General features: G+C 41.3%; 1 protein-coding gene and 1 long non-coding RNA gene across 2 annotated transcripts in view; one reads left to right on the forward strand and one right to left on the reverse strand.

The window, feature by feature from the left end:
• LOC124304325 (UPF0489 protein C5orf22 homolog) overlaps window positions 1-27,689 on the reverse strand; it is an 808,682-nt gene that overhangs the window by 243,300 nt on the left and 537,693 nt on the right. The window lies entirely within an intron of this gene.
• On the forward strand, window positions 9,901-22,657 carry LOC124304327 (uncharacterized). Its single transcript, XR_006908149.1, has 2 exons — window positions 9,901-11,256; window positions 22,486-22,657. It is a non-coding gene; the product is annotated as an uncharacterized LOC124304327 (long non-coding RNA).

A 27,689-nucleotide genomic window follows, 5' to 3' on the forward strand; every position in this document is an offset into this window, starting at 1 on the left:
CAAGTATCGCCGGGCCCGCTGGGCCGTAGGAAAAGGGTGATTTTCTCCGGATTTAATTAGACCGACGATGACCATTCCGGCGGATATTTCAGTGTGGTTTTAAAGGACGGCTTAATTTATGCAAGCTAGCTGCCGCCGGCACAAAATTACTCGAGTATTAGACTCTATGGAAGCACCTGGCGATCTCGGCTGCCCGCCCGCAGGCTCCTTTCATTGGTTAAATTTTAAAGGCCAGTAGAGTAATTCCTTCGATTATAAATAGGTATTTATATGCGCATGAAAGCACGATGTATAACGTGTACAGGTTTAATGGCCCTGTTTATCAGTGTGCTTTACTGTACACTCGATGTAAATTAACTTAAATTCTCTTCCCGGTATTCCGAAGCGGCGGTCATATAATTAATAATATTTCGTAACGAAACGTTAGCGATGAGAGAAAAACACATGAGCTCACTCCGCGTTGTTGTCCCGCTCATGGGACCGGATCGTAAAGTGTCGAGTATCGTTGAATAAATTTCTACCAAAGTTCTTCTTTTTCTCATCATTCTCCGTTTATTCTTTTATTTTCACCGAGCGAGCATAGACGCCTTCTTCCATTACCATAATATCCGTGACTTATCATCGTGCGGGCAAGTTCCGTGCCCTTACAGCTATTTCAAAAGTCCCGGTACTCCACGGATTTCGAACGGAATCCCAAACCCTCCTCGGCCCTCCTTCGGCGTTCATTATCAAATCGGGGCTGCATCGTGCCGTTGGATTTTAGGCGGGAGATCAACCGGCACTGCGTCTCGGATCCTGAGAGCCATTGCGTGAGCTGCGGCGAACGGCAAGCCAGGTCAGTGTTGTGGCAGCTGTGCCAAGGAACCGTCGTCTCCTGCACTCCGGCGCGTGGATTCCGCCTTGGTAAGGAGCGCCCGTCAGGACGGAGGTGAGTGATCCACGAAACAATATTCATTCCAATAACGCGAAGGAAAACGAGAGAGAGAGAGAGAGAATAAGACGAACACAGTGTACATGTACAACGGTGAGAAGTTCCTAGTTAAACACTGTTCCGGAGAACGGTGAATAGAAATCCAGATCTCTATACCTGCGTGAGAAAAACTTGTACAATGCCGAAGACACATGCAGTTCAAACATGACCACCTGTCGGACAGTGCTCGGCTCCAGCCGTGAAGCCGCCTAAGAGTTCCTAATCGTCGATTGGTCAAGGCGTGAACCGTCCGACGGATTTTTCGGGGCCGTTTTTCCGTGTTTACACTTTCAATTAGAAAGGAGGTGGCACCTGTTTACCGCAACACGTTTTTGCCTGGGGGACTTCCTGTCGCACTGTCCGACTGGCCGTGTCCGTTGAACGGAACCAGAGCCGTTAGTTTCTCAAGGATCATGTGTAAAAAAACAGAGGCTGCTGCAGTTGCGACATTGATGGATCGTCAAACTTTTGCCGCACGAACTAAAGAGCTAAGGAAACTAGTACAATCAATGTCACTAATCTATCGAGTCAGAATACACTAAAGTCGTTATCGTGTCGAAGCAATTGCGGTATGCCTACCAACTTGAATCGTACCATATGTCGTTTGCAAAATGTAACGAACACAGCAACAGTTTCTTTTTCATTTCACTGTTGCATCAGTCTGTTGTGAATAAGCAACCGAAATTTTGTAAGTCGTACTATTGGATTTGCCTGTCTCTTCAACACTGATGGTACTACCAATTTCATAAACACACATCATTGTTTACCACAAAATATAGCAAGAATAACAATGGTCGTTAGTTGAGACTGGTTCCGTTCTTGGAAGAAACGAATCGCGTTACGGTTGCATCAATTTCTCACAAAATTATACCCAATAACACGTCAACTCCTCAGCGACGATACAACGATGTCACAGTTCCATATTGCTGTACCTGTCACAACAGTTTATACCTCTGACGGTAGCAGATGAAAATACGACAATACGATTGGAGTCTGAGACAACACTCTCTTTTCCGTGCTTGTACCGCGCTACGTTTTTTCTCCGCACATCAGCGTGGCACACGCTCGCTCACGCATGTACGTGTGACCGTCTGGAGGATACCTGTTCCTACCTGGACGACTCCCGCCCAACCCTAGCCCTTCCGATCTAGCCGGTCTACCTGCGTCCAGACTCCAGGTATTCGGATAGCCGTGATCTTGGGGGCGTAGAATTACGTCTGAGGGATAACTGTGAGGGGCGGGTTGGGATCACTGATCTACCGCTCCCTTATTTCCGTCCACCGAGCAGGTGCCGGGCTTTTTGAAGGTTCGGTACGGGAACCGAATCTCGAGGTGGCTAATCCTCCGGAGGCGATAGTGATACTTGACTTTGCGGGAAGCACTCTTGTTTACTTTGTTTAATCACCTTGGTGCCACAACAGGGATGTTATCCTTGAACTTGCCAACTGCAAATAGACTGTTACGAAGAGTATCCAGGTAGACTTACCACTTCTGGTCTGCACTGTACCGTTAGTGGGAACCTTCACAATATTCTGTAATTCATAATTTGACTTTCAGTCTCTTCAATGTATACGAAATTCGTGGCCGAAATCCGACATTGAGCACGTTTTTAAAAGCGGTTTCAATACTTGGTACGCTTCATTGTTTGAACGTTGGTGTTTACGCAGATCAAAGGATTTCTGTACCGCTTACGGACATAACCTCTGATAACACGTAATGAATATAAACACAACTGGTACTAAGGTGACCGAAACCAGTACATCTACGCTAGAGTGGTTCCCCGGCCCTGTATTCAAATATTTCGAAAGTCAACATTTTTGGATTTTTTGGGCGATTGAACTGAAATATTTGTACACTTTTTTGGTGCCGAGGACTTCTGCTTTCGCCTGGTTTAATGTCGGTCGTTGTTTCAAATGAAAGCCCTTAAAATATTTTGTATGAAATTTGGTGGGAACGTTTGCATTTAGCTATAGATAGTAACAGCAGCCAGGGAGCAATAAACGAACCCAAGCCAAGCTTATCCAAAAATTTTCATGATCTTGTTGTACTTAATTGTTGCATATAGTTCTATTGGAATTGTTTTTCGTGAGTTATTTGTTTTACAAGAACATTATATTGTTTGAATTATCTGAATACTGGAGTTTGGATACTTGATTCTTGCAGAGTGTGAATCTTTCTTAAACTTAATGTAATCTTATGGAAAGAAATCAGAAGAAATTATGTGAAATTTAGAGGACCGAATGACCTTCGCTGAGTTGCTGACGTTGAATTGCAGTTCTCTACAAAGTACTTTTCACTGGGTTGTGATTAGCAACCTATTCCCGGACGTTCAATAAATTTATTCAAATCATCGTGGTATTTATCGGAGTTACAAAAATTCACTATCGAATGAGGGCAATGGCAAATAACCTGACCTAACCTGATTGAGGTATGGGTAATACTATGCTTTTTCTATTCAGAGAAAACACTTAAAATCGTACCAACCTTACATTAATGGTTAATTTTTTTTTATTAGGTAGGTATTGTCTGTAAGACTGTTATAACTTGTCTTTTCGCGCTGAAAAATGTTACATTCAGCTCGGGACGATGACTACTGTACAGAATGCGGAAAGCGTGGAAGTTTCGTGAAATGTTTTTCAACAAAAATGTAGATAGCTTATGCAAAATTGCCATTGTTGGTAAAATCGGCCTTGGAATAAGCTGTCGTATTTAAAACTATTGTTCCAACATTCACCATAAAAATCGAAAAGCAGGAATCTCATCAAATCGACTATCAAGATCGGATTAAGACGGAATTTTTCTGTGAATATTTGTATAAAAACTTTACATCAAACAAAAGGAATTCGTACATTCACGCGAACCCAGATGTGCTCACAAAAAAAAATCATCTGATGGGGCCTTCTTTTGTCCAATTTACAGTAAATCAGGCCTTACAAAATGGATAACTGCTTTGTTTCTGCTCTGAACTAATAAAGATCATATCATCAACACTTCCTCAGGGAACAACGAAAGTTAATGCTCAAGGCTAAAATAAGCCAGAAGTTTTATCTTTCACGGTACATCATATCATATGACAACAAACTGCTGATACTATCAATTGTACCCGGAATGAACTGACGCTTGATCAGATACCTGATAGACATACAGAAAAAAAAAACTTCTCGGCTTCTAAAAAACGGTTGTGTTTCAATACATGAATATATTTAATGATTTCCGTCTCGATTTGAGTTGATGAATTTGTGCTTCGGGCGAGAAAATTTTCCAACAGCTTTTCACATCCGAGCAGACTTTTTTCCCGGGTGTACCTTCTCGTCAATCTTCGATATGTCGAGGCCTCTCGAAGGCTGTGCATAATTGTCAATATAGCGAGAGTCTTTTTCCTCCATTAGGTTGATTGGCGTGTTTATCTATTTAAATGAAATCAATTACTCGCCGTAATCCTGCCGTCGTTGTAAAGCACGCGTCATCGTGCTCACGTCACTTAAGGCCGCCGCGGGGGTTCCGCAGATCGGGTTGCAGGGGTGGTGAAATTCCGCAGGTATACGGGCATGCACAGACACATTCGTCCGAGCCTCACAGTCGGTGTCCAATCACAACCTGCACCCGCCGTAGGAGATTAACCCGGAGGATTCATGCTTTCGACCGTCCTTCCTTAATCGTTCTTTGTCGCAGACGCGATCTCACCGCGGCTGCTATCCTTGTATGCGCAAAGCTGATTTCCCTGCATCCGTTTCTGCATCCCAACGATCGATTATCCCAATCTAATGTCATCGTGACTTGCTACAGACACCCGGCGACTCACTAATTGAACTCCTGGATGCGGGAACAGCTCACTCTGGATTAACTCGCTTTCGAGCTTATTTTACATAATCTTCATACTCGCCTACCCTCTTTCGATTCTCCCTCTCTTAGTAATGTTCCAACTTTGCCTACCGGCGTTTGCTCGGAATATTTATTATTTATGCAGTTAATTTTCCTTTCAAATTTTTATCAAACATTATTCCGCTAATTGGAATTCAATTTTCTTGAAAATTCTAGCACACAGTCGTTTTTCTTTATTGAATGTGTGCAATTCAATATCAATTTTCGTTACAACCGCTTTTGATTTTGTAAGAAATTTAAAAAAATCCTATGGAATCATCTGGGAATAAAATCGGTAATTTCGAAAATGTTAGGTTTTTTTTATTCCTTTGTACTTAAAGAGTTTCGTTTCAACCCCTCTTTCTATTTTTTTCTTAGAATCTCCTGATTATTTTGCAACGTACCTATTACGTGAAGTCAAGTTTTGTGAAAAAACGAAAAACAAAATATAGTGGCAAGTCAAACAATATGATTTGCGTAATATAATTTATATCTGTCCGAATGTCAACGTGCAATATTTCGTTCTAGATACGAAATTTTCTGATAAATCGAAGAATGTAAATGGAGAAGAAAGTGTCGCCTTTACCATAAAGTTTTTCGCAAATATGTTACTGCGAGGATAAAAAAAAAACAACAAAATATTAAACTTTTGTAATTTGCTTATTACTACTGCCGTACTCTTTATTTTATTTCAACTAATTTACACAGTGGAAAAAATATACATATTTCTCATGCAACAGGCTTTCTAATTTCATCAGTCACTTTCACAGTTGTTATTAAGAAATGAAATCCGGCTGAAAATAGTGGGTATACAGTAAATGGCACAAATATTTGTACGCTACAATATGAAAAACGAAATTTTTTTGACTGTTCAATTTAAATTTGTATTGTATTGAATCTTATTGTGGCAGAGAAATATTTTCTATACTTCACTATAATTCGGACTGCTAAGATTTTAAGTCGAAATGCAACAGTAATATCGTGAAATAAGGGAGCAGCGAATAACAATTGAATGCTTTAGTTCTCGGAGTACTGAAACCTTGAAGTGCGAACAAAAAAATGGGAAAGAAGCATCGGATAATTCGTTAAAGGGTGACTACACATCACCGATCATATGGACGAAGTTTGAATATCGTTCAGATGTGAATCGCAAGATGTCGCTACGAACCGGCCGCGAACCTTGGCAAAATTCGATTCTTTCGCCTTCGCGCAGGCTTTCTTTTTCCTGTCCTCTTTCGCTACAGAGGAGTTCTACTTATGCGTCGGTAATGCAGACCGTGCAGATACCTTTTCGCGCAGCGCCTCAAACATTGCAGAACGTAACGCCCAACTCGCATCGTTATCTTACGTATACATTGTCAAGTACGAAGGAAAAAATGCCGGGAAAATACGCTACACAATTGCGCGTTATCATCTTGGTAAAGATTTTCGCGAGTTTCATCGTGGTTAAAAAATTTTCCGAGAGGTGGCGCGAAGTAGCGCCGCCAGCGGAAACATTGAGAAAGTTCGTAGTGCCGCCATATTTGAAAGAGAGAGCGGTAAGTGTGAACACAGACGAGGAGCTCTCGGCACGAACACATGCGCGCGCGTCAAGGTGGGTGAAAAAAACCGGAGGCGGGGTTTAGGAAGAAGCAGGGTAGGAATTTTTACCCCCCTCGCTTTTCACAGTCTGGCAATCCTCGCCGAGCGAAGGGGCGAGGCGGGGTCGGAAAAATAGAGGGAAGGAAAAAAGAAAGGATCAGGCGCGCTGCCGCGACGGGGAGGAGCGATCATGCGCTCCTGAGTATCCGCGCGAAATGTACCTACGTGCAACTCGGACGTGGAGGGGAAGCTAAACCTCCGGGTTTTTCTGACGGCGGGAAGGGATGACAGGAATTCGAAGGGTGGGTCAAACAAGTGAAGGGGAAATAGGTCGCCGTCTCTCGCGATCGCTCCGCACGCCAGTTCAACGCCAGTCGAACGCTTGTACTTCCACCGGTCGCCGTTTCACCCTCTCTGCTCTGCTGACGCCGTCGCTGCGAAAGTTCATGTTATTTAAATTTCTCCGCCGTCGATCTTTTCGACGTATCGCACATTTTATCCCGTCTGTCCGTCACGTTGTTACTCGTTACGGGATAACAACTGCGAAACGACCGCGACAAAAGAGCTTTGAAATTTAAAAAAAAAAGAAGACAAAAAAAAAATTGGAAATAGAATCTACAGACGTAATATAAAACGACGCTTGAAAAATATAACAACGAACATGGAATTGAATGAAAAGTATTTTTTTCGTAGAGTGTGGCGCTCGGCGCACCAATTGTTTTACCATTTTACACGGGACGGCTGTCGCGATCCGAGAATCAGTGAATAAGAAATTCAACCAGCAAGGAATGAAAGTATCCCTAGGCAAATTGACGCGTTAAATAATCTGGAATAGTAAATAAAAAAGAAAACACAAAAATCTGAAAAATGTTTTTGAATGTAAAATGAAACAAAACACGTTTTCAGTTCAATCAAGACAAAAACAAAAAAATTAATAAACGAAATTAAAAGAGGATAAATAGCAGAAAATGAAAAGATAAATTGCCGTGAATTTAACTCGACTATAAATTTCGAAAAACATATCTGTCAACCGAAACCGAGCACGTGACCCGCCCACCTGATGCAGCGAGAAGCTTCTTCGTACACTGACGCAAGATCCTGGAGACTGCAGCGTGAACTTTCATCTCCAGTGCCATGGATGAAAAATCAGTCGCGTCGAACGGAAAATCAAGGCTGGAAAGAAGCACAAATTGTCGAATCAAAAACTACGCCCTTTTCAAAAGCAGAGAAAACGCGACGAGGGAATAACAAATTGGGTTTCTGTCTCAGGAGTAATCGAAATGATAATAAATCGGACGCAAATCCGCGGAAAAATCCAAGGCGTTAAGGCGTAATGTGCGTACATCTCGTGCGAGGAAAAAAAAAGGGAGAAGGACGGAGTTGACATAGCTTGTGCATACCTCGCCGGTGCCTAGAACTGATAGTACGCGCGTTATTATCAACTATAAATAACGCACACATAGTCCGAGTGATAAGCGGCCGGCTCGTGATAACGCCGCCGATAGCCAGTCGAGATAAGATAACGCTACCCCGACCGTTGCTGTTGACGAGAATAAACAACGCTGGTGTGCCGCACAGGATACGACGCAACGGTATTTTCGAACTCTCTCCGACCGTGCAGAGAGAACCGAATGACAAGTGGCTTGCGGAACTCAAGCCTCGTTATTAATTAGTCGATAAAATTTCTGCCGGAGAGAAGAAGGGGGAAAAAATTTTTGGTGAAAATATCAAAGTGCATTGTATAAATGTTAACCGAATATTCTCGTAAGCCGTTTCTTCGAAATATGTTTGATAATACTTGTCAGTGCTTGCAATATGTACCCGCGATATATAACAGGATGATAACGAAATGCAACACGAATTGTACGCAGATGCACTTCCGCCTTGCGTGATTCAGCAATCCGACGGGTGAGTTACCATTTTGTGCACTACGATATATTCGACCCAACGCAGTGCAGGTTATTGCTGAAAGAGTTGATTATAGTCTCGCGGGTAAACTGCGAGACGCGTAGCTGTAAAGAATATTTCCTTTTGTAGCACAGCTTTTTTTCTACGATATGCGATTTCCCGGTTTTAGGGAGTGCCGAGCTGAGCGAATCCTTCGTGAATAAGAAATCGTTAGATTTTTCAAACTGAAATATATTCAACGTAAAAAGCGCTTATCTAGAGAGGAGAAGAAAAAATAATGTAAACATAACTCTGAAGCAAGCGCTTCACCGCGTATCTCCGTTTAGACAAGGTTCTTACGATAAATTTGATAACGTTCCAACGAACGAACAATTATAAAAGCATTGACCTACAACTGTTTAAATACGCTTTGAATTGGTGAATGGAAACATCCACCTGTACTATGAACGGTTTGATGAAATATCACATTTCAAATAAATAATTTGTGACTTTACAGAACAATGCCTAAAAAATGGTGTCAAGAACGAAAAAAAAAATAGTCATAAGCTTGCCTCCGCAATTGAAATCTTTTCTGTAAACCTACCGAAAACGCAATTATAACGCTCAACTTCATGTACATATATGAGTCAAACACCTATTTGAAAATTGTGATATATAATGCATTCGTGAATGTAGCATAATATAAGATTAAAGAGAGTGACATTAGCGTAACGAAACGTGGAAGAAAACGTTGCTATTTCTCAACTTCAAAATATCTTTGAATATGGTATTTTAAGGTTCGTTGAATTTTACTCATTCCGGAAGTTGCGGAATAACGAGTTTTACGAAAAATGCATCGTAACCACAACGTTACGAGCTTCAACTACATAAAATCACAGTGAACCTCATACCCGACTGCATACCAGCATTAGAGGGATAATCTTATAATTTAATTTTTAATAACAGTTCCTCGGGTTTTTACGAATACTGCGTATATTTCCGGAGAAAAATAAGATCCAGTTTTCCGTTTTCCGTTTTTCACGTGTTTCGTGTTCTTTCGTTCTCTCGTATCCCCGCGTCGAAAGAAGTTGCTGAAAAGAGAAGAAGTAAATAAAGGAGTATGCATCGCCGTGACGAGCAGAGACGGAGGTTGAGATAGAATTGAAAAAATATCCATCCGAATAAGAATGAGAAGAAACTCGGCGGTGCATTCGCTCACGCAACTGTTTCGCGCCGGGCATGCCTCCCGCCCCGTTCTCGGCACGCACACACACGCTCACGCAACAAAGAGAAAAGTATCTCGCACTCTTTCCCCACCACGTGGCGAGAGAGGCCTTCCTTCTCGACCGGCGTCCCAGGGAACGAAGGAAGGGCAGGGTGAGTGGGGATGAAATATCATCCCCACTCGCGAGGTCGCTCTGTCGGTGGCGCCGCTCCGCCGCCGCGGCAAGGCGCGGAACTTCACTTTTGCGTCCGCGCGACGCGCCGCGCCTTTCACCGCGAACGCAACGGGAGGAGCGGGCTGCGCGTGTGTGCGTAGGAGCCAATGCGCCGGGGTCGCAATCCGCGCAGAGCGTTCGGGCGGGTCGTCGGGAGAGGATGGATAGGAGCGGCGGACTTTCGCGGATATCGGTTCTGTCGGTTAGGTGCCAGCCGCCGTCGCGTTCGCCGCTCCTCCTCGAGCGCCGAGCGAGCGTCGTCCTCAGGCCTCGTCGAGTTCCTCGCAACCCTGACACGATCGGAAATCCGACCACTCCTGTCATTCTTCCGACCTACTGAACAGACCCACCCGCCGTTCCGTCCTGTGATCACGATCGAGCAAAGCGTTCGCTTTATCAACCCTTCAGTGCCCGGCCTGCCAGACATGGCTGTTTCGTTTTTAAGCTTCACGGTTCATCGATTTTCATCAAGAAAATAACTACGAATATTTGACAAGCTTTTCGATGCTGTGAAGAAAGTTTTCGAACCCGAGGATCGTTAACGGGGTCATTTGTTCGGTTACTGAACATGAAAATTGAAGCTTTCTGAAATTCAGGATTTTCACGTATTTACGTATCGAGAAATGTCTCACAGTTGAGAAATATACAATTTCATCCCTTTAATTGAAGTGAAGTCAGAGTTATGAATGAAAAATGCGTCGTCGCATGCAACTGTCAACTTTTGTGCATCAAGTTTGAATGGATAGCGATTTTCTATTTCCATAACTCGATCCACATTTTGAATATCCGAGCTGAGAAAAGTCCATTTTACGGAACTCAATTCATTCTCGCAGTGAAAGAAACTTTGGATTTGTAACGTACCCGTTGCCGGGAATTAAAGTAATGGAATACCGAAGAGTCTCGTAAATCTTCGAATATCAAACAACTGAAATTATTAACTATTAAATTCCATTTTCGATAAACGACCATTAAAAACGAAGCAGAGAGACAGAGCGGGAATGAAGTAAAAACATGAAACATGCCACGATTCAAGGATAAATCCAACCGCCAACGACTTTACACACACACGAAATACGTCTGTTATAATTTATCGAAGAAATTATTCACCAAGAGCGACGTAATAACTAACACACAAAGTAAAATACACACACATACAGATACAAGCCTGGCATAAACCACTGAAAAATAACAACTGTGAAGCGTGACTTTCTGGTGAAGAAATTTACAAGATATACAGTGTTAAATATGGGGTAAAATAATATTGGGTGAATTATACGGATCCTGATGCTCGTTCGAAGCGTCGAAAAGATAGTGCGGTTGTAACGACAGTGTAATTTCTGTTATGCGTACCGTATACATACATATGTAAAGTGGAACAATCAAACCTGAGTCACGTATGTTTTGAGGTGCGAAATTATGCCTGTACGTGAGGAGACTTTGTACATACCCATAAATTTCCAACGATTAAAATTTCACTTCGAATTATTGAAGTCACGCGGTGCTGCAGCTCAGATTCAGGTAAGCTTTTATTATTGGTGCAAGGTGACCGGAGACACTTTCATGCCACTTGCGCGTTAACTGCCTGCAGGATCACACACTTAATTTTGTCGAAAAGACAATCCAGAACCGAATGACGTGCAACTTCCGGTTTCCCCCGTCGTCCTTTTCACCCGGACTAGATTACGCAGATGTTGTCCCATCCTTTTTTTTCGCCCACGAGAATCGCGGCAAGTACGGGACACAAAAAGCGGGATAGTTTGTCCTGGTAAGAAGATACCGTTTTCTGAAAACCTGAAAGGGGCTGAAAGGAGGTTCGGGTCAGTGAATGCTTTCGGAAATCGGTAAACACAGACTGCAAAAAGTATCCGTAGAGCCGCGGCGCGTGCCGTTGACAGGTTGCTTAAGCGTCCTTCTACCGGCGCAAAGTGTTCTGTTGAGAAAGCAAGGTATCCGGGAAAGGTGAAGAGTCTATTATATTACCTGGAGGCTAGATCCTCGCCGAGGGTATATGGGATAAATAGAAGAAGAAGAAGGGCCTTCTTTGCCTCGAGCACCGGTTGTCGTCAGCGCTGCTGGTGCCGCATTGTGTTCCAATCCGCGCAGGGACCGGAGTCTGGGACTGGGAGCCGATTTTTAAGACCCTTTGAAAGTCGACCAGACGAGACTGCGGTCTCTGCAACCATTCCTGACTGACGTAGTAATAGGATCGAATCCCTTCCGCGTCACGCGGTTCCCCGATGAACAACAGCCGAGGAACAAAGGCTGCGGTTTTCAAATACCATTGACAGAAACCCCCCGCGGTGAGGAAATTTGAATTTATCGCTAAGACGCAAGAAGTTGGTATGTGGTACGAAAAGATTGGGGGGCTCGGTTCATTCGAGGTAGGCATGAATTCGGCGGTTGCAGGAAATCGCATTGTAAATCAAAGGAACTCGACTGTCAGTTTTGAGATTACGGGGAGTCAATTTCGGTAACTTGAAATTATTTTGTAGCGTTGAAGAAATCGCCCGGCAGGCGTTGGAAATCATGGAAATCGCTGTAAGCCTTGGGGTAAATGCGAAATGGTTTCGAATGATCATTAATATTGATGCAAAGTGGTTTCTATTGGCTTCTATCTTATCACGTGCTTTCGATTTCATGATTACCAAGTGATTTTGATTGATTTCCAATGATTTCCCATCCTTATTACTGTAATTCCATCTACTTCGGAAATCAGTGGAAACTGTTGAGAACACTAGGCAATCGATGAAAATTCTATTGGGAATCACGAGGTAAAAATCAATTGAAAACTCAGTCAAAATCAATCTTACTAAATCAAAACATCATCCGTTAGATTTTTAAGCGTGTGGGATCCATCGACAAAAATTGATCTTGTTAATTTCCGTTTTCAATTGCGTACAGTGCGCAAGATATGCTCCGATGTTGGAATCCGGTCAACTAGCTTCAAATCGTTCATTGGCTTGAAGACAGAAAATCAGTTGGAACTTAGTTGAATTCGAGTCATTCTTCACCATTGAAAATAACTTGAAAATCAATGAGTAGTCTAACGAGTTAGGATGTTTAGGAATCACTTGAAAATATCAGTCGAAGTATAAAACTTATCTTTTAACATTAGAAATCACTTAGAAATCGTTAGTGATTTTCAATTTTCGACCGCTCCTTGAAAAAACCGCCAATCACCAATTCTTCGTTTTCTTCGAAATGACTATTTCGTTCACATGGAGGCATGTGCCAGTCTCTAGTTCTACGTTCGGATTCAAGCCCACTTTGTGTCTCTGCGTCGGATGCGCGTCGCGTCGGATTGCGTCTCGTTTGCCGTCGGGGCGCGGCGGTTCCTCGAGTCCCGGGCAGAACGATCAGAGAGCCTCTTCCCTGAAGAGTCAGTGTCCCGTTGCTTTCCGAGTTAGAACCGGTTCCCCGCCCTCATATTCCTCCGAGATCCTGCCGCCCGTGGCGTTCTTAGAGTAGAGACTAAATTCCCGTCCCCAGACATACTCGTCTGATCTCTGTATGTTGGGAGAAAAAAAATCACACCCGTACATCCTACAGAAGCGAGGCATCGATTACACGTTGATCTAGCTGAAATTTCGGTAGACCAAGTTTCGTCGTAAACTCTGGTAATAAGATTCTGAAGAGTATGAATGAAGCTTGGTAAGCTTGTACAGTAATGTTCCTTAAAGCTTGGTAAGCTTGTACAGTAATGTTCCTTAATGAGTTCCCAGTTGCGCATTATTTCTTTGGAATCAAAGCTGGACCGAGTTTCCTTTCGAAAAAAATTATCAGAACACTAGGAATAAGCAAAGTATTTGAGCTGTCAATCAAGCTTTGCCTTCGAAACTTCAGATACCTATAATAGGGTTGAGGAACCATCTTTGACCACACTTGAAAAATGTCTTAGATGTTTCTAGTGCCATAACTCGGACCATTTATCGAATCAATTACAGTGGCATAAGTGATGGAAAATATTGGACGGAACTTTTACGACACTTGATTGTTCAAACGTCAATGCTTACAATTAACAAGACTGATCTATAAACACTTTTGTGCCATTTGTAGTCAATTCTCTTTGAACGTTGTTGGTACGATTAGAAATAGGCCAATCGATCAAGATGCTGAAGTGCATCAACTTTATACTGGACCAGATATGTGGGACCAAGGGCGCAGGTGTTGCTTCGGTTGGAGACCGACTCGTAGATGTTGCGATAACATCGAACGGTTCTTTGCTGGACGCTGCGATTGTGCAGGCAGGCGGTTTTTCGCCACCCTGATGAACGGAGACTCCGTAGCAAGCAAGCAAGCAGGCAGGCAGGCAGCCTGGCAGGCAGAGAGTGCCATTACGAAGCGGTTGGCATTGCTATTATATCGTCACGGAATTTGAGCCGTGGACCTTTCAGCCGCTCGTCAAATTATCTCCTCGGGTACAATGCGCCTGCAGATTGATATCTTTAGTTACCGAAGGCCCCGAAGTTTCATTTAATACTACCTACATGCCCTGCAGACAGCTTGCGGAGTTGCCAAGAGCGCGCCCGCATCGCATCGCCGCGTGGTTTTCTTCATTGGCTTAATAGACTCGGTGCTTGTTTCTGTGGGATTGTCACGGGACGTGGACCAGGGAAGGAAGCTTGTTCACCGTTCGCAAGGGTCACAAACCTTGTGCCTCGTTAATCTTTTCTCTTCTATAAATGATGTCTTGTGACCCACTTTTTGCCGTTCAAGAATGGCAAAGGACGTTTTTTGGACATGAAGATATTTCTTCGAGGTCACTAAACAGGTCATTAGACATCTTCAAACGTCTTTATGATGGCTTACAGTTTTTTACTGTATGGGTTCTACACTGTTCTGAAAAACAACAAAAATCTAAATAAGTCGAAAGAAAACTGTTTAAGAATGTCCAGGAGTGTGTTTTTGCGCTAATGTTAGTGAATACCAATAAACCAACATCCCAACATACTGTGTGATTTTAAAGAATCTAACCAAATTTTCCGAATTCAAGTTGAAAAATACAAACAAATTAAGAAAAAGATTCATAATCGTAACGTTTGAAATGCTACGCCAGTGTTTTCAACACATTTCTCGTGTGTCCAACCTTATTTTGTGAATACTGATGTAATGTCACCCGGTTATGTAAGATTTCATAAGCATATGAGTGAAAAAAATGAGCCTAAGGACATTGGAATCGGATCAAATGGATCAGTTTTGGCATTGAAAGTGTTGAATTTATATAAAACCTTTTCTTAAAAGTTTTCTCTCTGTACACGAGTTTTCATTCAAACGGCACTGCCCATTGATCCTTAAACCAACGCAATGTCAAATCGCTTAACTACATAATCTCCAGAAAGGACTCAGCGGGGCACCGCGAAGCGTCTTGCGCAGTTTCTCTTTAAGGTTCTCCAAACAAAAACGGTTTACCTTCACTTTGCTCCGACTTGAGTACGGGGCAAAAATAAAAAGGGAAAAGAAAAAAACGACCCGGCGCAAGGACGTATACAAAGATGTGCTACGTTCGAATATTGGATCGATCTTGTGCGGCAGTATTGCGGCAGCCACGAGCTGTTTGGGAATATTTGCAACTTTATTGCGGTAAATCGTGCAGATCGACCCGAGCTGACCAAAGTTCACTGCGCGCATGCATGTTTCAAGAGGGGATAATCGCGCACGTATACTAAAATTCTATCCCCCTCTATCTCTGAAACAAACTTGTGCGTACGGTTTTTTGCCGATAAATTTTACATCGCCGTTTAATGGCACAAGTTATGATCAATACGTATACGCTGCGGACAGCGCGCGCGAATGTGAAATGTCACACATACACAAGGCATAGAGGAAAATGATTGATCGATTGATAATGGTACCTACAACTGAAACATGCGCGCTCAGGCCAATTTCTTTCATTCGCTCATGTTGTGAACCAGAGCCGAACTCGCGATTGCACGCAAAGATAAGCTATCGTATCCAATGCGCGTGCTTATAACGAAAATTTCTCATTACCATTATCACTAATTTTAAGTTTGCTTCGGGGAAAAAGAATTTGATTTCTGATATCCGTACCGTTAAACTGATATACAAGTCCCGCAGGCAATTATAATTGTACCAACCGTTTTCAACCTTTCGCCTCTTTTATTCTATACATAGTCTCTTACCTTTTTCATTCGCCTCGCTGTTAAGCAATACTTTTACTTCATCCGCTCACGAAAGCATGACTTTTCTGCACGATCCAACTTCTGTCGCAGTACACAGTGTAAATAAACCGACGCACACGCTGCTACGTTTCAATGTACCTATGCATGTGTCCCAACGCTGGCGGAAGTTGCTTTTCCCCAACGTCGCGTGATTACCGTAGTGTCGTAACTTACAGGGGAATCTTACTCTTCCCTTTTCCCAATCTAACCACGTTAAGCCCTAAATATTTACCCTCATAAAGCCGAGCGTGCAAAATCACGTGAGGTGAAAACAAAAAAAAAAAATTTCGCCTCAGTAGCGGGAAATGAAACGAAAGTCAGGAGTATAGGCTCGAAGAATTCACTATCACTGTTCGATACTGCCTGAATAACGTCATATTTGACTGCCTTGTGATTTCCATTCAAGGATGTGAGAAGAATTTCCCCGCGTATATATAACTGATGATTCTATAATCCAACGGTAATAAATTTACACTCGCTACGGTTACCCAAATTCGAAATATTCTCACGATCGCAAGGAGATCCGTGATCTATGCATACAACCTGCATTGCTTCGCCTCGAATCTATATTAATGGGAAGGGTTATATCCGGCTATGCAGATAGGTGACGCATCATTTTCGATACCCGCGCAACCTCCGAAGACCCGGAACGCTTCCAGGCAGGTACCTGCAGGATACACACCGCTGATGCAAGACGAACAACCAGCTTTAAAAATGGTCCTGCACGTCCCATTATACTGTATTATACACTGGCACAAAGGACAGGCCAATCCATTAACCCTATCCCCTTCAAAAAGCCCGCGTGTTCTTGTAACGTTCAACACACTTTGGTCTGTGCGTCGTGTTTGGAACGTTGGTGCAACAGAGAAAAGAGAGAGGTTTGCTTATTCAACCAACGTCTTGAAACCACAGTTCCGATCTTCTATTTTCACTGGTGTAACGACAAAAATTCTTCAAACGAATATTGTTTACAGACAGGTAATATTTAGCAACCATTCGATATGTCGTCAAAGGTGTTGCAAAGTTTAGAAAATCGAATTCTCTGTTTTACTATTCATTAGTCCAATGAAGAATACACTAGGAAACACGTCGTATCGAAGATCTTTTGAGAACCTCAAACCATTCTCGAAATCACAGGAGGTTTTATTTCTCTTCCGGTACTTTGAACTCCTTCTGTTCAAAACTATGTTATGTATCGTATGAGATAACAATAGAAAAAACCGGGAACAAGAGAGTACAAAGTACCGTTCAATTGAAGAAAGCGGTGTTTTTTTTTTTTTTACACCAATTCGATATCGTACACATTCACTTCGTACATTTTTGTATCTTTCCTGAACTCAGTTTCATATTCCTGTAGCGATTGCCATACCACGTCTTCGATAAACGTCATGAACTTTCAACAAGCTAGGGAAGTTTCGAACGAAGCGAATTTCGTGTGTGTACGAGATTCACCGTATGTGGAGGCAAACTTCGTTATACCCTGAGAAAAATGCGTTGTACGAGAATAAAAATTTCGAAATAGTTGACCTAAAAAACTAACTTCGATTATGTACCCAGGACCACATATTTCTCAGTAATGGTACAAAGAAACGAAAACAGCCAAGACGCATGGAAATTTTTCTCGACGATATCGTGAGGCAATGTAGCCGTAATATCGGGACACCCTGTATGGGTAATGATACGTATTATACCTGTAACCCCGGGTAGGCAGGCATGGGGCGCAGGGAGTCAGGTCGGGTCCGCGTAATATATCAGTCTCGAGCTAGGAGCGCAAGGGTTGTCTCTTGGACAGCCGGCGTCTAATGCTATGGAAATTCTATGCTAAGCGCATGTGAATCTTTGATCACATGCCCAGAGACGGTCCCATGGGCGCCCTAAGGTCCATCTACCTGCCCGTCTTCCTCGTACCTGAAACGAACGGACCCGCCTCGTCTGTGTGGGCAAAAGTTGGTATGGAGCCACCCAAGCGTGTGTGGTTATTTATCGCCGAGCGTTGGTCCACTCCCAGCATCCAAGAATCCTAGCCCTCCTTTATTTCTACACATATTTTTTCTCTTCCCCCTTCGTTTTTTTTTTCTTATTCCGATTCAATTCAATCTCACTGACCTGAGCCACTGACTGCTGGACGGAATGATTGCGACTAAACTGACTAACGGCGAGCAACTTGAATTCTGATGAACTGAACTGCAGCGTGGAATAGATACATTCGAACGAAGCACATTGTGGGGGAATTGATGGGACTGAACTACATTTAACCGAACAAACGGCAAGCTGAAATGATTTACTTGTAGGAATTGTAACTATGGTACCCCAACTGTGATAAACATTTTCAAGACTATCGCAGCGAAGTCAAGCTGAACTAAAGCGGATTTCAGTTTTCTTGGATCCAACGTCAACTGAATTGAAACTGATTCGCAAAAGTCTACATTGAGTACAGTTGAAGAGAGAGAAACGAATTGAATTGAACAAAGTCAAAAATCCAATCATAACTTAATGAAATAGGAATAGATCGAACAAATAAATGACACAAAACTAGACAGAGTTCAACTTGAGTCAAACTTGGTCACATATCATCGAAAGATTGGATTCAGTTGTTAGTGAACTCATTTCAAGACTGAATCATTTTCCTTCCTCTTGGGGTTGCATTCAACTTTTCGAGACGTTCTTTTTTATCAATGTTTCATATCTTCAGAACTAGTAATCAAAGGAATGACGAAGAAGTTGGGCTTAAATCCAATGAAATTGAATCAAATTAACCTAAACTGAAACCAGGATCACGAGAATCGCGTGTTTGAGAATAAATTCCGTGTAGTATATACAATCAATATTATGAAAAACGCACCACTGCACATCAACTATATCCAAGTTCAAAGTCTAACAGTAAAAGTTTCAAAAGTGATTCTAAGATCTTCTTCTGACAGTACAGTACAGCACACTCTGTGATGCTTGTGTGAGTGAGAGTTCGTGGTGTACAGGTGGGATTTTCTGACCTTTCTGCGTTTGATCCCTGCCGTCAAAATACTGGAACCCATTCTAAGTTAGAGTTTCTCACTCATCTTCCACGCTGTAGGGTCGCGAAAAAAGCATATGTGAAAGGCGCCGGCCAACCCCTTTCGCATAAACGGGGTATAAATATTATGCGAAGGTTATGCGGAAGGTTTTAGTAGGGTGCAGAAATATCGTCATACCCATCCGTCCACCGCCGTCCCTGCGTTACGTGTACCAAACGCGATAATTTATGAGGATTTTATGAAAATCTAATGCTTAAGCAGCCGAGGGTCCCGTTTCGAAACCGTCGCCAACCCCTCATAGCCGGGGAATAAATAAACAAATATATGAAAAGCTCCCGCCAAGAAAGGGAAGCTTGTCATCCCGGTTCTCCTTCTCTCGCGCGTCAAGAAGACATCTTGCTTCGATCATTATTGGTATAACGATATCGGTGGATCCTACAACGAGAGGAATTTTTAGTTGTGGTTACTGCACGGTATTCAACTATTTTGCCTTTTAGCCATAATCGAAGAATATAGTTCCGAGTATAACATGAAAATCAGTTTTATAACTGCAAGTGAGAAATATGTCAGTCAGCTAAACAAACAGATTCAATATTGCAATAACCGAAAAATTTAGTATTGACAACTGTAATCACGCTAAATAGTAATTAGTGCCAACTTTTCTCGTCATTCCGAGAATATTTAAACCTTTATTGTCGTGTCAACCATTTTACTACAATTTTCTAGTAACTGTAACAATTAAAAATTTTCTCAGTGTATGCTTAGAATCAATGATTGTTTCTAGTTGTTTAATTCTAAGATTTTCGTGAGCTACAAATCCACAAGAAAAAGATTCACATTGCAAATAAGCACTTAAAATTAAATATCAGAGTACACGTATTGTACACTGTCATCTTAAATTTTGGAAAATATGTGATGATTGAAAGCAATTTGGAATATCAGTGAAAGAATAAGAAGAAGGTGGGATTCTATTGTGAATACGTAATACAATGTTTTCATCAGTTTTCCGAACTGGGTTCAAATACCACACAAGCATATTGTGAAACGATTTCATTACTCTGGAGGGAAAAAAGACTGTGAAATGCGATTTACTTTTTTTGTTGGACTAACTATTATACACAAATTCACTGAAACAGACGTCTTTTTTGGGAAATCATCAGTTAGATACGACCATTTGTTCATCAACATCAGTGCAATTGTGAAAAATTAAATATTTGATGATACCAACATGATGAAAAAAAAAAAATCTTATAGTAGGATTGGACAGAATACAGTATTATGAATAAAATAAGTATTCGCAGAATGAATTTGACAGATTATACTGAATTCTTATGCGTTTTAAAATGACTTGAAACGAAACATCGATATCTAAGGCCTTTTTTGTAATTACAGTATTCTTCCTCTTAGATCTTCCGAAAACTTGTCGTGTTTTCCAATCGTGAACACATAAATTTGGTGAATTCCATACATGTAATCGTTTTGTAGAAATCAAATTTTGACGAAAAAGTATTAATTTTTGACTCATCAAGCTTCTTAATTCGAAAAGTTACAAGTTGACTCCCGGTAATCGGTGCCAGGTAGAAACACAGATGAAAGTGTAATCGTGTGCGAGAATTTAGGGCTCGATCCGTTGGAAGACGAGGATCAGGGTAGAGGAGGAGAAGAAAAAAAACAAAAAAAAAGAAAAATCGGGAGAAGAGCTGAGTAAAAAATCTTGAGATCCGTTAATTATAAAATTTTTAAACCTTGCTGCGCGGATAATACTCATCATCTTGGCGTACAGTCTGCCCACTTACTTTGAAACCTTTCTTCGCTCTTCTCCTTCTTTTTCACCTCTGCGTTTCTCTTCTCGTTTTTTGTGCCTCGAGAAAAGAAGAAAGGGCAAAAGGGGCGAGGGGGGGAGGGGGGGGGGCCAATAGAGGGGAGCACCAGAATTTAACGCGCCGGACTTCAGGTAACAGAAACTCCCATTATAAGCACATCATCGGGCTCGTGTAACAGGCACATGAGTATGTTGCCCTCGAACCAAGAAAATAAAAATATTATATGTAATTTTTCGGGCCTCGCGTCGAGTAAATTTCAGGCCTACGCGCGTGACTTTCAAGATTAATGAGCTTCCAGATCTATCTTGGCACGAGAATTTCAGCCACTTTTACGCCACGTTGTCCAAGAAACTTCAATGAATTCGTCAATATTTTTTTTCCTTAATTTTTGCAGTTCAAAATATAACAACAGTTGAAAGTTCTCTTGTAACCTTTCGAATAGATGCTAGGAATTATTTATGAATTTTTTTTAATAATGTTTGCTTCTTCATCCCAATAAGTATTTTTCGTCAACAATACGCGACATGAAATGTTTGGTGTTGAAATGAATTGACGTGGTAAAGTGAAAAATTTTCGCTTCGATCGTACCAACTTCAAAATATCAGTTTTGATACGTGTTGCACTAGAATGAAACATCAAGACTTTACCGCCAAAAGTATTCTTCCTCCACCTTTTCCGCAGATGCAATTGGTAAATTTTGCAAACCGTGAAAGAGGAGTTTATTCTTCTGTCTCACGAGACGAAACTAGAATGAAAATGAGACATGCCTGCGATAGAAAAAAATTAAAAAAAAATAAAAATTGTTGAACGATCGTAATAAAACTGCAAAAAACGTGAGAAGCCACCCTGTTATGCTCTCCAATTAAAGTATCATAACTCTCAGTTTCTAATTTTCCGGGGCATTTAATCCTCAAAATGTGAGACGCTCTGCAATTATATCTCGCCTGACTGAAATTGGATGTGAAAACAATGAAAAAAATTTTTCTAAAAACACGAAGGAACTTAAAGTGCGCGCTGTTTATTGTTCACAATTTATCACCTTCCCTTGCGGCTGATAAAAAGTAAATAAATAACAAAAACGTGGTGGTGCACCTTGCATGATCGCCAACGGAATTAGGGCCGAGGGACTCGCTAATTGAAATACGAGGAACTGAAAATAGGACTGCGGATAACTTCCAGATGTTTGTCGTCTATGTGTACAAGTGTAAAGCTGGAACTCAAGCTTCCGTTTCAGTTCAAATTAACCTTACCGGCTCTATTTTCCACGCTCATTTCTCACAATACCGAGTTTCCAGCGTAGCAGTCTCTCTTTCACCTTCTCTCTATAGTAGTCAGTCTATCACAGTACTGGAACAAGATCGAGAGCCACGAGAGACGAGGAGATGTTCCTCGTGTTTACTACGGGATGACATCATCCGACTTATGTTGGTGTGCTCGGTACGACGCCAGATGTCTGAGTTGTAACACCGTTGACAAACAAGCTGTGCTGCAGCTGATATTAGGAAAGAGTCTCTGAGAGACAAGCACAGTTCTCCCGCATGATAAGTGGTTCACCTCGATTGAAAATAAAACGATATACCAACCTCGGTAACAACAACTGCGACTCACTTCTGCTTCGACGCAAAAGTGCAGTGGGACTGCGTGTATCATTGATTCGTCATCTCGTTCGAAAGCTTTTAAGTTTGTGAAATTTACCGACTAACCAACCGTGTCTTGTATTATTTCTTGTTTCAGTTCCGCATCCGAAGTTCTCAATCTGTTCCGCCGGAGACAAAACTTGTGAGTACGAAACGGAGTCTTGGTATGTAGGTACAATTTACACGCGAGAATTGTGATCGAAGAATCGAAATAGACAAAAAAAAAAAAAAAATTGCTACTACCGCATGGGAGTGTTAGAATAAGTTTTCGAAGAAGAACATTGACTCTTGGATAGGCAGCGAAGCTAGCAGAGTAAAACAAGGGCTACTGTGCTTCACGGATGCTTGGAACATGTGCTGGCGAGAATCACTGTCCACATGCTAACTCCACTAACCTCTAGAGTCTCTAGACCAACGCGTGTGTGCGTGGAAATTCATTCGAACACATGGCGATGTGAAGGAGACACCTAGACGGTTTAGGTAGAGCTCATGTGTAATATCCACATTGGTACAGAGCGCAGCATTGTGGGAGAGAGAGTTTCTCAGCCGAAGGGAAGAAGAAGCGAAAGGATCGATGAGAATGTTTCGCATCGATGAAAAAATTTACCGGCGTCTTCACTTCGGAAATAAAATACCGGGTAGTGGTAACCCGACACTAAATTTTGGTCCATACAAGTCCACAACGCATCTTTCTATCCGTGATTTCTAAGGAAATGTCAATTTTGCCAGCACTTTGGACAAAGGGTTACGTTGAGATTACGAGACATTCGTAAAAAATTTATCATTCTGCAACTTTCGAATGAACGCTTGAAGGTATAAAATTAGTATATTTTGCACTGTTATGATTTACCGAATATTATAAGAATCTTGAGTTGCGAAGTAAGTATTTTTGTGGACTCGAACGTCATTAAAGATACTGAATACATCGAGCAGCATTTATTCTCCAAGTAGTGAAGATTTTATATAATTTTGAAGAATACTATAATAATTGATCCGGTTTTATTCACAGTTAATAATATTCAATCCACGATACAATACACAATATTCTAGGCATCGATTCTTCTTTTTTTCGATTCGATTCACTTCGAGAACCGAAAGACATTGTGTAAAGCAACGAATTTTTCCGTTGTAAATGCATGTGTGTAATTTACCGAAACTACGAGAAGAAAAAACATGAAGACTACCACGGAATGCAGAATTGTTTTCGTTAGGATTAATCAAGGAACGGCCGTTACTACATTATAAATTTTCGAGATAAGTGAACGACCAAGCGTGGGTATAATGGGTCGCTGGACTCGGCGGGTGGTTTGTTCAACTGCCGTCGTTGTTATTTTTTCATTCTCCTTTTTTTCCGTTTTTTCCAACTTTAACCGTTCGGTATGGCCGAAACAAAATGGCCGCGCTGTTATTAATTGAGTTCGTCAAGCTCATTGAGCAATTGTCATTAATTAGAAGTTAGTCACGAGTCTCCAAGTGTGTCCCACACGTTATACTTACATTAAAACCATCTAATTACTCCTCCAGCCTTACCGCATCCCGAGATAATCATAGAGGGAAAAAATTCTTCCCTTCGCGTACATGATCTCGTTGAAAAATTCCGATGAGCCCGAATTTTAGATGGCGCTACGTTGGAACACCGCGTTACAGAGTTCGAACAATTATCGGTGAGTGTATATTGACGAAAAACAAGCAACGATTACGTGCGGTAAAGGGATTTTATTGAGGCAACTGACATTTATTCCAACGAAACGAAAATGGCAATGCGAGGGCTTGCTTTTTTTCGTTTTTTAGCAAAATGCCAGTTGATTTAAGAAAACAGAGAGTAGATGGACGAACAATTCGTGTTGGTGAGTGAAAGCAACCTAATTTCGGACCATGTATTTATTTGCGGTAGATTTAACGAACCTTGTATATGAGTGTATGAAATCGATCACGTCACATTCGAAGATAACGCGATAATTTTACATTTCAACCCCGTACCTAACCTTACCCTAACCCAACCTTATAAAGCGTGAGCCGGGTTGCACGATCGAAACGCGTTGCAAAACATTCTTGGGACTGCGGAATAACCGAAAACATGCGATAAATTTGCATATTCGATAATAATAAATACAGACAAATCGGTATAAATTAATGTAATGGTATGAATATTCGATTGGTATAATTTATACGGAATTGGATAGCGTCGCGAGTTCGTGGCTAAGAGTTGAAACTCTTTCGATCGTTAGAAACGGAAATAGAATGATATAGTTGAATAGGATGGTTAGAAAAAAATCTATTTTATCAGAATCATTCGCTTTCTCACTTAAGAAACGACGATTAATCGGTTCCATCTGGCTATAAGTAGATTTTTATATCCTTTCTGGTATTTTGTTGTTCAAGTTCTTTTTTCTCATTATCGTTGTCGTTTCAATTTCTCTCCAAACGCTGAAGAAATATCCGTGAGATGTTTCAACGGTTCATGCGCTTTTCAACACTCATACCAACCTGAACAAATCACATGTTTTTCGTTCACGAATGGTATTCGTATGCAGGCTGGGCTGCGGTTAGAAAAAAGTGTCAGCAATCAACGCCGAGATGAAAGTTTATTATACGTAAGAAAAGAGTGGATACCCTCATCGCTGTGCTCATTATCGCGGTCGTATGTCTCGTTCTAGTATCTAAACTCGGCACTGATACGCCTTGTTGTGCGTTTATTGCGACCCTCTTCCATCTCTACATGGTATTTATACGTATGTGATATAAATAAAGAAGATAGAATTAGAGAGAAAAAGAATAGAAACTATTTGGTTAGTCGAGAGGATATTTATTGATCGTTGGATTTACACAGACTGTACAGTGAGTGGGAATAATTTTAAAATAATAATAAAAAATGAGCTTCTGGTGACGAAACATATCAAAGACGTCTTATCTTGTGTCGAACGATGATTGTATGTTATATTTTGTACGGAATTTGGTAAGGTGTGAAATGTTAGAGGAGCTCGATTCGTGTTTAAATATAACGCGACATATGTATCATACAAATTAATGTTGGACAAATCAAACCTTTCGCTCCTATGAAACAATTTTTTCTTCTTATTTTCAACAAAATAGCAACGGTCTTAGTGGATATTCGATTTTTTGTTAAAAATTGAAGATTTCTTTATATTTAATTCACAAAAAATTGTCCAACGATAATTATAAAATAGGCAGGATCGTGGCAAAGAGGATAAACTATCGGATAATACTGTCACTCGAGGTTGACGTTACGTTGTCAATAACATTGCTTACTATTAATTGATTCTGATAACAAAATGTATGTTAACGAAGTTGAATCTACTCACATTCGAATAAAATGAGCCTCGATCATCTTGACATAATCGGTTATACGGTATTTAAAAGTTTATTTGCAAGTAGTTAAAAACTGGGCATTAATTATGAATATTATATATTTCTCTTGGTGGAATCAAAGTACTTTATCCCCGTTGGTTTTCGGCACCGACGCTACTGTGTATGCAACCCTTTAACCCTCCGAGTCGGATCTTTAACCCAGGAGGAAGGGAGGTATGGAAATATATGGTAATTCCGGGTGGCGGATGGTAACCGGGTGTAAACGGCCGGCCGAAACTCCCCGCATCCATCGGCGAGGTCTCTTGTATATGTAGTTATAACAGAGGAAACGCCGACTAGATATGTCCAACTTGTACGAAATTAGTTAGACGGAAATTTGCAGACCCCGAAAGCTGAGTGCGACGCTTTAGTCACGTTTGCCGCGAATTTAACACCCGATACAAACTCACCTGCAAACCGCACAACCAAAATTTACCCGCCCCGTTCGCCGTTCCGACAAATTGGGTCTCGCAGCTGCACTTCAGATTTGCATTTCTCCTGACGGACATTCTTCCAAAATGTTAATTTTTTTCTTGTTTTTTGGAAATTATTTATTTAATCTTCGTGTTCTCGAAATTCACGTAAGATTCTTCTTGTCAGTGTTTTTTTTTTCTCTCTCTCTCTACTTTACAATCTCCGAGCATGACGGAGATTTTGAGGATTTGACTTTTTGTAGATTAAAGTCCGTTATTTTCGTTGAAAACCCAAAACATTATAACAAGACCATATTTTTCACCTTTGGTTGAAAAAGTTTTTTGCGAAATTCTGTACTGACTAACGAAACAAACTTCTTTCGAAATCGATTCGTTTGTTTGAATTAAATGCTGACTCGAAACTTGGGGGGGGGGGGGGGGGGGGAGGGGGGAGAGGGTAATTCATACCCATCTTTTCGTAGCAACGGGTGAAAGGAAACGGATGAAATAAGAAAACATGATGTATTAAAAACTCCAGGAGGTGGCGATTCTGGCAACACCTGTTACTATTTCCGTGTGTTCCTGAAGAACGTTATTTCTCCGTTTCAAAGCCAGAAACATTCGAAGAGAACATCTGTTTTCTCTTGTTCAAGGATCGACGCTGCTGTAACGGATCCACAGAAAATCAGTCTTTTCACTTTTCTTTTAAAAAAAAAGTCTTCGCGCACGACTTCGATTTTTGTTTTTTTTTGTTCCCTTATTGGGCGCATTGGGTTCGAAAAGAACACCGCGAAACGAAACGAAAATTACAGATCGATCGAAAAAGTACAAGAAATCGATCTTTTGACTCGATTACGTAAAATATTCCTTGATTCGTTGAGTTGAATGTAACTAATTCCCAGCAACTCACGATTTCACGGTTCTGAATGCCATTCGGTGTAACACAAATTCTCAACTAGTTTTCACTCTGCAACTGAAATTTATCCGTTTTATGCACATTGTGATGGTTATTATGAGTCTGCATTGAAGAAGTATTCCGTTTGGTATCAATTGATTATGGCTATATTTTTACATTCCGTATAATGCAGTTTTATTTACTTCTGTTAACAGATTTTCTGATTTACCAATATTAGCGATTTACTTTTCACGATTCTTTGGATCGATCGATCTAGATCGATACTTTTTCGATAGAACTTGTGTCCTAGATCTTTATTGTTGGCCAATGATGACGATTTCACCTACACCGATTATTCGGATCAATTTTGCTTGCTTTTTTTTATCTTACTTGCTCACCGATAAAAACGATGTCAGTTCTAAACGATTTTCCGGATCAATTCACGTTAGATCGATACTTTAGAGTCAATATCGGATTGCACTGGCTTTTTTTTTATATTCATCCTGGCCAATAATAACGATTTTTATCCAACCGATTTCCGGATCGATTCACGTTAGATCGCTATATTCGTCGATTTTCTATCTTACCTGCTTTTCCGTGATATACCTGCTCGCCAATAATGAC

Source organism: Neodiprion virginianus, chromosome 5, assembly GCF_021901495.1.
Source record: "Neodiprion virginianus isolate iyNeoVirg1 chromosome 5, iyNeoVirg1.1, whole genome shotgun sequence".
In the NCBI taxonomy this organism is placed as follows: Eukaryota; Metazoa; Arthropoda; class Insecta; order Hymenoptera; family Diprionidae; genus Neodiprion; species Neodiprion virginianus.